Source organism: Garra rufa, chromosome 22 (genome assembly GCF_049309525.1).
Source record: "Garra rufa chromosome 22, GarRuf1.0, whole genome shotgun sequence".
Lineage (NCBI taxonomy): Eukaryota > Metazoa > Chordata > Actinopteri > Cypriniformes > Cyprinidae > Garra > Garra rufa.
The window spans coordinates 7,834,632-7,847,608 of NC_133382.1; the positions used below are offsets into that span (position 1 = coordinate 7,834,632).

General features: G+C 34.3%; 1 protein-coding gene across 2 annotated transcripts in view; it reads left to right on the top strand.

Annotated features, from left to right (window-relative positions):
• The first annotated feature begins 610 nt into the window (after positions 1 to 610).
• sgms1b (sphingomyelin synthase 1b) overlaps positions 611 to 12,977 on the top strand; it is a 42,922-nt gene continuing 30,555 nt past the window's right edge. The window contains exon 1 of one of the 2 annotated variants that reach the window (XM_073828452.1): positions 611 to 734. The gene's annotated coding sequence lies outside the window, so the exon portion shown is untranslated. Of the gene's footprint in view, positions 801 to 12,977 lie in introns of both variants that reach the window. The other variant, XM_073828453.1, reaches the window with a different exon arrangement.

Genomic DNA, 12,977 nt, shown 5'->3' on the forward strand with positions numbered 1-12,977 from the left:
CAGATTTGTTCTATCCTAACAATCCATACATCAATTAAAAGCTTATTTATTCAGCTTTCGGTTGATGTATAAATTTCAATAAAAAAAAATCAACCTTATGACTAGCTTTGTGGTCCAGGGTCACTTATGTCGTTTAATTTTGACTAGTTTTATCTAGGGGATGGAGGGGGACTCATATTATTGACCAGAAGATGGCGCAAGTGACCATACATGATATTTACTCAAACCGTATTTCGTTTAAAAATATATTTTTAATTTAAAATTGAGCATAGCCTACCAACGTCCTATTATGTTCTCATAATATGTCAATACGCGCGTTGCATATGCATTCGACGTTTATTATTCGATGTATTTGTGTGTAATATATTTCAGGGAATATTATTACAATACAATAAGTATAACGCAGTAAGACACAACCTATGATAGTAAGTTTTCTCGACAAACAATCAATAACTACATTTAACTGGAGACAACACCTCATTAACTGTGAAATGATATGGCACGAGTCGATATTCTCATTCTCATCCTTTTTTGCCCCCCACACCCACCCAAAACATGAGGTCTCGCCCCGCCTTCAGGGTGGTCAGTGAACACAAACCCTAGAAACCCTCTTTGGAGATCTACGTGCTTCTGTAACCAATGATATAACAACTTCATCCACTGATTTCTATGCAACTCCCAACACATGCGTGGTGAGCTTGCCACAGCCTAGAGGCTCTTCAAGACATTTCAGAGTGAGTATCTCAAGATGAAGCTCAAGGCACACTCATCCTGTGGGTTTGAGAAGACGAGCGTTTGTGGTAAGGGTTCCGACTGCGTTAAACAATTCATTATCTGTATTCGCCGCATGCGTTTCAATGTAACAACCTAAGTGCGAATATTCGAATGTCGAATGTTCGAATGCGATTACAGCGGGTACAATGGTTCATCTGTTGATCATCGCAACTTTCTGAATGCGTACAGTTGTTCAGATGCATATGTGCATGTTAGAGCTGCTGCTGGTGTAATGTTGTTGTCCCATCTGTTGCGAATTCTTCAGGAGGTGTAGGCTATGCACAAACGTGGAAAGGTTTGATTTATGTTTTGTTATTGAGTGCTGGCAGGATGATATCTGGGAGTTTTGAGGTTGGAACCTCTCTCAAGATGCCGGTGTTAGCCTACTAGCATCTTCAGAGGCACGACTTCTTCTTTGAGGTACTCACAGGTATTGAAGACTAAATTGACTTTGATTCTCCATTTGTGTTAAACATCTGAGAAAAGGCCTTGGCTATAGATTACTGTACTATGCATGGATATCCTACTGTAAATGTTATGTAAAAACCTGGAAAATCAGGGATTTTTGAAAAGTCATCTTCTCGTAATAGTAGATGTAATTGTTTTTGCTTGGGTTCCATCTGTAAAAATAAATAAATAAAATTCAACCAAGGATTTAATGATACTGAAAATCTAAAAAGTAGCCTACCAGAAATTGTTACTAACAAGTTTGGTCATCCTAATATTAGTATGAAACACATTTATATTTAGTATAAAAGACTAAAATCTGTCATTATTACTGTTTTGTCTATTAAAACAAGTGCTATTCAATCATTAGTGTTATTAGAAAACTTTAAGTGTAAAATTAAAACAAAAATAATTGGAAACAGTTTGCAAAATGATTTTACATTTTAAGTATAAATAAATATTTGTTTATGTATTATGAACAAACATAAATTACCTGAACAATAGTATATTCATAAAACAACAATTATCTTTATTAATATATTCTCAACAAATTTGTCATTTTTCAAATAATTTAATTAATGTTAATAAATGAAACCTTATTGTAGAGTGTTATAATGATGGAAATGTAAAAAAAACGAGTGTTTAGCGAAATTAAATCAACCGATAAATAAAGTTTTGTTTTTAATGCATTTTAATTTATATTTGAATAACTATAAAAATACGGCAAAATGTACGGATTTGAAATATGTTGTGGCAAAGCAAAAAAAAAAAAATGTATTACTTCTGAAAAAGGTTTTTGTTTATCTTCCCAGAAAAGTTATAATTTTGATATATGGTGTGGAAAAGCAAGTAAACAGAAAAATAAACTGTCATGTAGCAAAAAAAAAAAAACCCAGACAAAATGTATTTTTTTCCAAATGAGAAATAAATGCCCAATTTAACATATATGTAACATTAAAAATGTATCAAATGCCAATGTCATATATATGTAACATTATATATCTTTCACAAGGATGGGTTGTATTTCTAAAACAACTGCAGAAACATGTTATAAGTGGTCCGTTTGGTCTGATTTATATGCCCCATAATATTATACGGAGAAATTGGTCTGGGTTAATATGAAGAAATTTTCAGTTTTTTTTTCTTGTAGTTTTAAGTTAGCACTTTATAGTTTGCGGAAATGCCCGTAAGATAAAGGGCATTTCCTGGCAGAAAATTACTATTCATTTAATAACAATTAATAAATTCATTTATGTCTATATGTATTTCTGAAGTGAGTAACGCTTTTATATTAAAATAATATTGTGTATTTAACTGCATGGCTTAAATTTAAACCATATGCTTGAGGAAGAAAAGGGTGTTTCTGGTTTTGTAGGTTGAAATAATGCAGCATTTGTCTAGATGGTTTCAGTGCAGGCGTTCTCAGATGACTAATGACTAAATGTAATTAGGATTAAGCAGGAGACATTTATTAGCTGGTGGGAAGACTGGAGCCTGTGGTGATCTCTGGGTAATTGGATGTCTCTCAGGTGTGTGTGTGCGCTCTAGAAGTGACTGGAAACACTAAGCCGGCAGCTGGGCTTCAGTCCCAGAGGGCTCAACTAGAGACTTAGAAATGTGAAAATCTGCTGTTTGCATGTCAAATGTCTTTTCTGCAGAAAGTTATTCCGCTTTGCATAAAGCTGTTTCCTGTGTATACAAATTCTGCTTATTCGAAGAGGACAGAGTGACATGCAATAAACCTCTTAGTTTCAAATGTTTCTTATTAAAAATGGTTTAGCAGTATCGGTTAATGAAGATGCACTTTGTGGCTCCTGACCTCAGGCTCACATGCTTGTTTTTTTCCTGTGTGGTCTGTCTCTGTGGTTGTTGACACTCATATAACCAAGAGCTCCTGGCTGTTTATGGAAAATCTGAGACATGCGCACTGTGTGGAGACACATGCTCCTAATATAGAGTTTTACTGTGGAAAGTATAGCGCTGTCGAACGGCTGTGGATAGTTTGCCGCTGACACACTCCAGTTAAAGCACTTGTGTGTGTGGTACAAAATCCCATTTATGCACTGTAAAACATGCTTTTTCGAAGTAAATGGAATGGATTATTGGAGTACGTTTGACAAGAAAATACCATTTCAGTCATTCTGCTTAAGAATATCATTATTTTAGTGTTTCTTTGTATTTGTTTTGGAAAATTGACTTGGAATTTCTGAATGAAAATTATTTCTTAGCTATTTTCAAGGAATCCAAAAACATTTTTGTGTGCATGTTGTGACTTCGTAATTTTGTTATTCAATATTTTAGTCAGTGTTTTAGTGTTGGCTATTGTGTTAATTTTTATATTACATTATTAGAACATTTTGTTAAAGTTGTGAAAAATCTGTCATTAATTAGTCACCTTCATGTTGTTCCAAACCCATAAGACCTTTTTTCATTTTGGGAACACAAATTAAGATATTTTTGATAAAATCTAAGTGCTTTCTAACCTTCGCATTTGACACATTCAAGGCCCAGAAAGGTAGTAAGGACATCATTAAAATAGTCCATGTGACATCAATAATTCAGCCTTAATTTTATAAAGCTACGAGAATACTTTTTGCATGTAAGGAAAAAACATAATAAAGATGTTTATACAATACTGTTTTCGCCTAAAAACAGAAAACTAAAAATGACTTGATGCATTTTGGCGGTTCATTTACGCAACAACAACCTTATAGGGAAATGAAAACACAAACATTTAAAAATAGGTTTCAAAGTTTGAGTTTTTGAAAACTGTATCATTATCGTCTTCATGTAAACTACAAAAATGTTAATTTCCACATGCATATTATGTGTTAAGTCTATATGAATATGTATGTGCGCAGATGTGTAGCATTTCTTTACAAAGTTACAACACGAATACTCTTTGTGCACAAAGAAAACTAATTAATGACTTTACGCGACTTTTTTACGCAACACTTTTTTCAAATAAAAACAGAAGACTTTTTTAAGATTTTCAGTGTAGTATTTCTTTACTTTAAAAAGTTACATCGCCATCAGAGCCATATAAAAAGAGAGTTGCGACACTCCCATAGGCTTCCATAGGAACTGAGGAATGCGGAAGTAAAGCGTGTCATGGAGCGGTCAATAGTTCCAAACAACCAATAGCTCCTCCATTGAAGCCCATTCATTTCAGCGCTTCTCAAGCACAGTCGCAAGTATATTGAAGAAATTACTGCATTTCTTTACATTTTAACGCATCAGTTGACCTCTCGAAAAACTGGCCAATAGTGGTGTTTTATGAAGCGTGTTATAGTTAATGTTTATCGTTAAAAAATAAACAGTTAAACTGTAAATGCAGCTGGATAACGTGAGAAACACCGTAATAGCGACCATAACCAGATACTAGTTGTCATATTTTTATGTTTTTAGTCTTTCTGCAATCTTTCTCTCACTGTAGGAGGTTGAATGAGTTTCAGTAAAGACTGCATTCAAGAAACACGATAAAAATGTATGCTAAATGCAATTCGTTGCCTTGTGTTTTTTTAAACATTATTTTCATCTTTTCTATTATGTTAAATGCCATTTTTGCTTGCCTTTTATAATATTCACTTATGTTGTATATTTGAATATCATAAAACAAGAGTAAATTACTTTTTTTTTTATTTAACATTAAATCGTTAAATCGAAACACACTGTATAAAAAAAGAGTGTTTGATCATGTCCAAATACACATGCAGATGTATTTAACCTTAAATATTACACTAACTGTAATCTAAATACTATATTAAATGTTATCTTTTAAATGGTCAGGATCATTATTGCACATATTAAGTACAAAAAAACCTCCTCAAAATATTTACTAAATAGAACTTAACTATATATATTACAGTTATTTAATTGAATAAAAGTTACACTTAAGGTGTTTGTTCACATTTGACTGCCAAAGAGTATGAGAACATATTAATTATGTCTCTTTATCACTCCCCAGAATAAAATGCGATTGTAAAGCGTATTCAGAGAAGTTATCAATACACAATCAATGCACATTATGTGTTAATAATTACTCGAAATTGCTGCAAATATAGTAAAACTGCTGTCTATCCTATTTAACTCCATTCAAACACATTGACAGCGCGGAGCTGTTTGGAACTATTGAGAGCTCCATGAACCACGTGACCGTGCGGCGGCGAGATCAAAGCGTGTCGCAACTCTCTTTTTATATGGCTCTGATCGCCATCTACTGGCCTGGAATGAATAATGCAGCATTTTTAGTCATTTTCTTTGATCCATGTGAACGGGATTGTTTTGACAATGTTGACGTCTGGATGCAAAACGTTTGAAAAACGCAAAGCAAGAACTTTTACGTTTTTAGTACAATTGTTTTCATAGTCGTGTAAACCCTTTGTATATTTGTACCATGTTTTAATCTCAATACAAAAATTGATACGTTTCAAAGTTTAAATTGAGTCATGTTGAAGATCACAAGCACAAGATTCTCAGCTGATGAGCATTTGCAAAACAAACACCTTCTGGCCCAGAAAGGTAGTAAGGACATTGTTAAAATAGTCCATATGACTCATTGGTTCAACCTTAATTTTATGAAACTATGAGAATAATTTTTGGGTGCAAAGAAAACAAAATAACGACTTTTACACAACACCGTTTTCAACTAAAAACAAAAGAATTTTTATGTGTTTTGACCATGCATTTACGTGAAAATGCCGTTTTGGGGAAATTAAAAACATTTGAAAATGAGTTTCGAATGTTGTAAAGTGCAAGTTTTTGAAAATTACATTATTATCTTATTCCTTTAAACTACAAATTTTTTTATTTCCGCATACGTACAGTACAGACCAAAAGTTTGGACACACCTTCTCATTCAAATAAATGAGAAGGTGTGTTCAAACTTTTGGTCTGTACTGTATATTTTTCTGTTTATTAAAGTTTTTACTCTACATTTGTGCAGTTTTTAATGGGTTAGTGATATTTTTTAAATATATATAAATTAATAAATAAATATTTTTTAAATGGGTTTTTATGCTTTTTTATGTAAAATTCGCTTTATAAAAGACCCACATTTCTAACTTTAATTCATGGGGATAACATGGATAATTTCACATGGTTTAGTGTAAGATTTTTGCCCATCTTTTGGAAAATCCAGTTTTAAAAGTAAAAAAACAACAACTACAAATAACTTTTACCAGTAGGTGGCTGCAGAGCTCCACTATTTGATATTTGCTATTTGACCACCTGAAAGATATTTTTTCACATGTTTTTCTAGTTGAATTCATATCTACAGTACAGACCAAAAGTTTGGACACACCTGAATGAGAAGGTGTGTCCAAACTTTTGGTCTGTACTGTATGTGTTTAGTCTATATGAAAATGCATGTGCAGAAGTGTGTAGCATTTCTCTACAAAGTTACATCACCACCTACTGGCCTGGAATGAATAATACAGCATTTTTAGTCGTTTTATTGATCTATGTGAACGGGATTGTTTTGACAATGTCTGTTTACAAAATGTTTGAAAAATGCAAAGGAAGAACTTTTACAATTTTAGTACAATCGTTGTCGTTGTTATAGTCATGTAGACCCTTTGTACATTTGTGCCATGATACATTTCAAAGTTTTAATTGAGTCATGTTGAAGATCACAAGCACAAGATTCTCAGCTGATGAGCATTTGCTTAACAAACAAATTACTGTTTGCTAATGAGAAAATCTATGGTAATGTGTGCATATTTCGAGATCTGCTGTTTTACATTAAGAAAATTCCTCAGCCAGATCAGTAAAACAGTCATTTTTAGAATGGTCATCTTGATACTGTAATAGAGCAAAAGAAATCTGTAGATGTCAATTAGGATGATACGAAACAAAGCTATTATATACGGTTTATATGTAAATCAGTTTATTGCCCATTGCAAGCAAAGTTTCCTTTGTTTAACTCTTGCTTCCTTCTATGAGAGTGAAGCCAATTACCATTTTGTAAACATACATGTAAACAAGTATAAGAAATGAGTTCTATGTTTCACTTTGTGATTCTGATTCTGTGTAATACATATAAGGATTGTGTGGAAGTGTTGTCTAGTTGTCTGTTGTGAAATTGTTTCATCTTTCATGAGGCTGTTGATTTAGTAGCAACATGGTGCAGAAATATTATATGGCAAAATGGAATGGAACATCATGGAAAAAAATGTTCAGTATTATTAAAAGACATAAGTTTCGTAAAAGGTCAAGTGCACAAGGCCTGTTTCAGACTGCATGCATAAGCAGTGCAACATCAAGTGCTAATGGAGCTTTTAGTCAAAGAGTATTTTATCTGTGCTTCATAAAAGCCTACATTGCAAAATACTGTGTTATGAATAGAATTATAATGCATTTCCAACATATTCAGCATGCAACATGTGGCAAAAAAAGCTCAACCTTAAACTTATCATTTTTTCAGGCAATAATATCACAATGCTTGGTTTTTAAAACTTCTTTGCGAGTTTCTGACCAAGAAAGCCAAACGAATTTTCAAATTTAAGAAAAATCCAGCAAGGTACCAAAAGATAAATTAAGAAAAGTACAGTTATTTTTGTTATTTAGTGAATGGCAAATGACAAACCGTATGACGAATACAATAAAATCAAAGATACAAATAAGGGTTTTCTCCAAAAAAAGGAATCGATTTGTATTCTGTGGTTGTATATGGTTGTTGTTCTTGAGGCAGGCATGTGATAAAGCTCTCAGTGTTGGAAAGGCCAGACACTGATTCTCCCCAAAGACTGATATTGAGTGAATGAGCTCCAGTCTTGAAACCTTACACCAGCACTAAAGGACCAGACAATGGAAAATCCCTCCTCGTTCACGTTAAGATTGGAACAGAAAACCATCAATTGACATTGATAGACATTGCAGGTTCCTCAGTAATTATTTTTAAATGTATTCAATTGTCAGCACATACTGTAGTTGCCCAAACAGAGTAGGAACATACAAGCAGAATCCAAACATCCTTGCTTTTGCATTAGATATTGTGATTTTGCAGTTACATGTAATGAAGTATGCGAGTGTGTGTATTACTTGTATCAACAAGTGTAGTTCTGATTTACTGCTCTGTATTCACCGTAGCATTAAATGAAACCTATCTGTATGAAAGCAGCGCCTCCCACTTTTGATATCTGACTTCTTGAACTGCTGAAACTGAGGCGTTTCCCAGTTTAAGCTTGTGTTTGTTAGTGTGAAGTCAAGACGTGCTGGAAATGCTAATTCACTTTCCGCTTATGGAATGTGTGTGTTGAGGAGTTTCGGAGAAGACAGAGAGTGATTCAGAGACTCAATGGCTCTATTGTGGCCTGTCCTTCCCCATCAGCAGTGCCGTTGGCTGTCTTATACTGAGTTTTAGAGTTGAATATTTAACTGTCCTTTCACATCCCAGTTTTTGGGTTGGGTGATACAGCAAAACTACACGCCTATATGCACACACATAACACATAAATGATAATCACTAACATTTTCTGAAATAGTTTTTTTTTTTTACATTTTGGTCAATGTTGAATATTTATTGTGCAAGCTCATATCTGAGCTCAAGCATGCATCGACTGTTTTGTTCACAACCTAAAATATGATCCTGGACCACAAAACCAGTTATTCAGGGTCAATCTGAAAGCTAACGGTATTTGGCCGAGATACAACTATTTGAAAATCTGGAATCTGAACGCACAATAAAATAAAAATATTGTGCATATTACTAATCAAAAACTAAGTTCTGATTAATTTTCCGCAGGAAATTTACTAAATATATTCATGGAACATAATCTTTGCTTAATATCCTAATCATTTTTGGCATAAAAGAAAAATAGACAATTTTGACCCATGCCATGTATTTTTGCCTATTGCTACAAATTTACCTGTCATTATGACTGGTTTTGCGGTCCATGGTCACAAATGTAAAATAGAGAAATTCAAATTCAACACTTTTGATGGTAAAAAAAAAAAAAGTTGAAAGCCATTGATCTTTTCAAACTAAAATAATTGTTTATTCAGAATTGTAAGATAAAAAGTCGCAATTGCAAGTTATAAAGTCAGAATTGTGAGACATAAACAATTGCCAGAAAAAAAGTGAGATATAAACTTGCAATTGTGAGTTATAAAGAGAAATGGAGTCATAATTGTTTGATATGAACTCGCAGTTGCTAGAAAAAAGTCAGAATTGTGAGATAAAAAGTCGCAATTGCGAGTTAGAAAGTCAGAATTGTGTGATATAAACTTGCAGTTGCTTGTTAAACACTGCAAAATTTTTGTGAGGATATCACGTTTTCGCAAGACCAGTCGGATCTCGCGAGACACGTCGGATCTCGCAAGATCTCATGCCATGAGATCTCGTCACATCCCTATAGTTATAAAGTCAGAATTGTGAGATATAAACTGCCAATTCTGAGAAATGGAGTCAGAATTGTGTGATATAAACTCGCAATTGGGAGTTAAGTCAGAATTATGAGATATAAACTTGTAATTCTGTGAACATATCAGTCTTTTTTTCTCCTCAGAACTGAACTTTATAATTTGCAATTACGAGTTTACATCTCACAATTCTGAGAAAAAAAGTCAGAATTACGAGTTTATTCAGACTTTATTTCTTGCAATTGTGAGTTTATATCCCACAATTCTGACTTTTTAACTTGCAGTCGTGAGTTTATATGACACAATTCTGAATTGTGAGAGAAATATTTTTATTCAGTGGTGGAAACGGGCTTCCGTAGAATAGGAACGTCCCTCTAATTGAATAATCACTCACATGTGAAATTACATTATCCTGACCGCACACTACACACTTTTAATAGGCCCTCTGGGCTAACTGATTGGAAATCTGATCTGAAGGAGTAGGATCACGTGGGGTAACTAGTATCCTGGCATTGGGAATGGAGGGTTTTCCTAGAGTTTGGAATTGGAGCTGTTCTTTTGGCATTTCAGCAGCTGTTAAAAAGGCATGGCTCATGCCTGGCCCAGGAACTTGAAGAATGTTAATGCTGCAGATTGAACAATGAACATTTAAAGAGAAGTGCAACTGTGAAATGACCTGAGAAAAGAAAATGAAATTGTCAATTAGGCGGTCATTATATGTTAACCGAGTGAAGATTCCAGTGGTTTGTCCTAGAGGTCTGCAATCCTGTGGGACTTTTGTGGGATCTGTGGGACCTGGTGCAACCGAATGTGGCATAGGACAGGTTTTGAATAGTTAAAGGGGTCATTGGATGCAAAACTAACTTTTACATGTTGGTTGAACATTAATGTGTGTTGGCAGTTTGTGTACACAACAACCCTACAAAGATAAAAATTCACCCAGTGGTATTTTTTTTTAATCTTTAAAAGTAATATCCCCTTTTTAAAATCAGGTCATTATCAGCTTGTCGTTGTGACGCAGAAGTGAGTATAAGGGGTTTTTGTGCATCTTTGCAAATGGCCTTTCTTAATAATGTTGTTGTTGGCAAGTTTCGCCGCTAAACACAGCTAAAGTAAACATTACGGCTCATAATCCCACAGCAGAGAGGGGCTGGGCGAGCAGAGCTCATTTGCATTTAAAGGACCATGCAATAAAATGAGTTGATCTTTTGCAGAGCTATTTTTAGCCATTACTATTGAGAATTTTTAACCAAAGTATATTATAGACTTTCTATTCAGATCCTGAAGAATCTTATGAACTTGTGGAAAATGGGCATCCGATGGCCCCTTTAATGGGATAGTTCACCCAAATGAAAATTCTGTCATTTTTGGGTGCAATATCCCTTTAAATTTTCAAACTTTGGATGCTCTTTTTCTGTTGAGTCTCTTTTATTGTCTCAGCCAGTTATGTTGGAATAGAGAGCTAAAAACTGGCAAAGTTATTTAATCGCTGAAATATGATCATTTTTTGTTTCATGTCTTGCCCTTTGTGTGGCTATAGCTGCAGTTATTATAACAATAAATCTCATTTTTATCTGTTAAACTCAGTGGGCCATTCAAAACATTTCTGACCCCATTCTTGTATAAATCTCGATAAAGCGGGTGAAAATAGCTGACACACAATACCGGTGGGAGTTAGAGGGATGGCACTTTTGTTCAGTCTCACACCTTCTGTTTGCTTTGCACAGGAGAAACTGTTCAGTAACTTAAAACCAGCTTGGTTTACAAAGGCTGTCTGAATTCTATAGATGGGTTAAAGAAATCATCTGCTCTACAGGTGTACATTGTTATAGGTTCCCTTTTTACGAAGAGATTCAGTTTGAATGTTACCTACAGGGTTTCCGCGGGGTCTTAAAAAGTCTTAAAAAGTCTAAAATTTAAAAATCAAAATTTTAGGCCTTAAAAAGTCTTAAATTCGCTGTTCTAGGTCTTAAATAATTTCACACAGGTCTTATTTTTCCGATGTCCATGTAACGCTACCTCTAAAGCTCATTTAAATTCTCTTTTTGTTGTTTCCGTGGTGTTGTAGTTCTTTATTTCACTATTCCAAATATAATTTGCTGTATTTAAACTACAAATGAGACCAACATGCAATAGCCAATCAGCTTTCTGTTATTGGCGCGAGTCTCTCTCGGATTGTACAGCAGAAGTAAAATGGATTTAACTTTTTAGCTTTGGGGAAGTGCAAGTTTAGCAATACTTAGCTTGAAAAAACTGAATATAGGGCTTGGCTAAGGCCAGTTGCTAACACCTGTAGATTTTTTTTCTCCCCCTGCGGAAGTTACTGCGTCTTCAGACAGAATCGCAGTAGCAGAATACAGGTCAAACTACCTTTTTGTGTATATAATGTTCTCAATAATAATAATAAATATAGGTCGAGCTAGCTGACCGCCAGCCTTGGAGATACTTTTAAAAATTTTTTTTTTTTTCCTTGCCGGACCGAACAAACCGCCTGATTAAAACTGAAGTGACAAAAACAACTAAGTTAACGTTAGCGAAGCATCGAAAGGCAAGAAAGATTCATATTTTAATACATTCAACGTAAACAGAAATTGATAATGGATAGTGTATTTCTGGTCTATTTGTGACATACTTTAAAACTAATGAATGTAACAGCACTCTAAAGAAACACACTGAGGTAAAAATTTTAAATGTATAACTTAGTTTATTTATAACATGATATAGTTCAGTAATATACCAAGTGAGCTTTTTGCTGAATATTCTCACAATTACAAATGTTACATTAATTTTAGCTCAATAAACAAGTAGTTAGTCAAGTAGTTACTTACATATTAGACAAAATATTTTCACTGTTTTGTTCTGTTTCACCAACGAAAATAGTTCCAAACAAGGATCACAGCAGAAGCATTCTCCTAGCAACGTTTTGCTATGATTCAGCGTTTTGCTCGAATCAGTTGAAATAACTCGCTCATGAAGTGACTTACCGCCACCTGCTGGTAGTTTAGTGTGTTTAAAAGTATGCCTCCCACACCCAACATTTCTAATTTATATATTTATAAATCAATAGATGTATTTAAAGTGCCCCTATTATGCCTTTTCAAATATGATATTTCATGTAGTGTGTCATGTAGCTGTATGTGAACATAAACTATCTGCAAAGTTGTGACGCCGACAGTGCACTATAAATAAAGTTTTTGTCTATCAAAAAAAAGAGTCGGCTCACATTCGCCTAAACGAGTCGTCAGCAATTCGAATCTTTTTTCTGTAACGGCCACACGTCACGAACTACACATTTGCGTAATGTCCGCCCACGTTCAATTTCGCGAACAACTTGCCCGCCCACAAACAGCAGGCCTACCATTTTCACGTGGATTACATCATGTCAAGAAGACGCC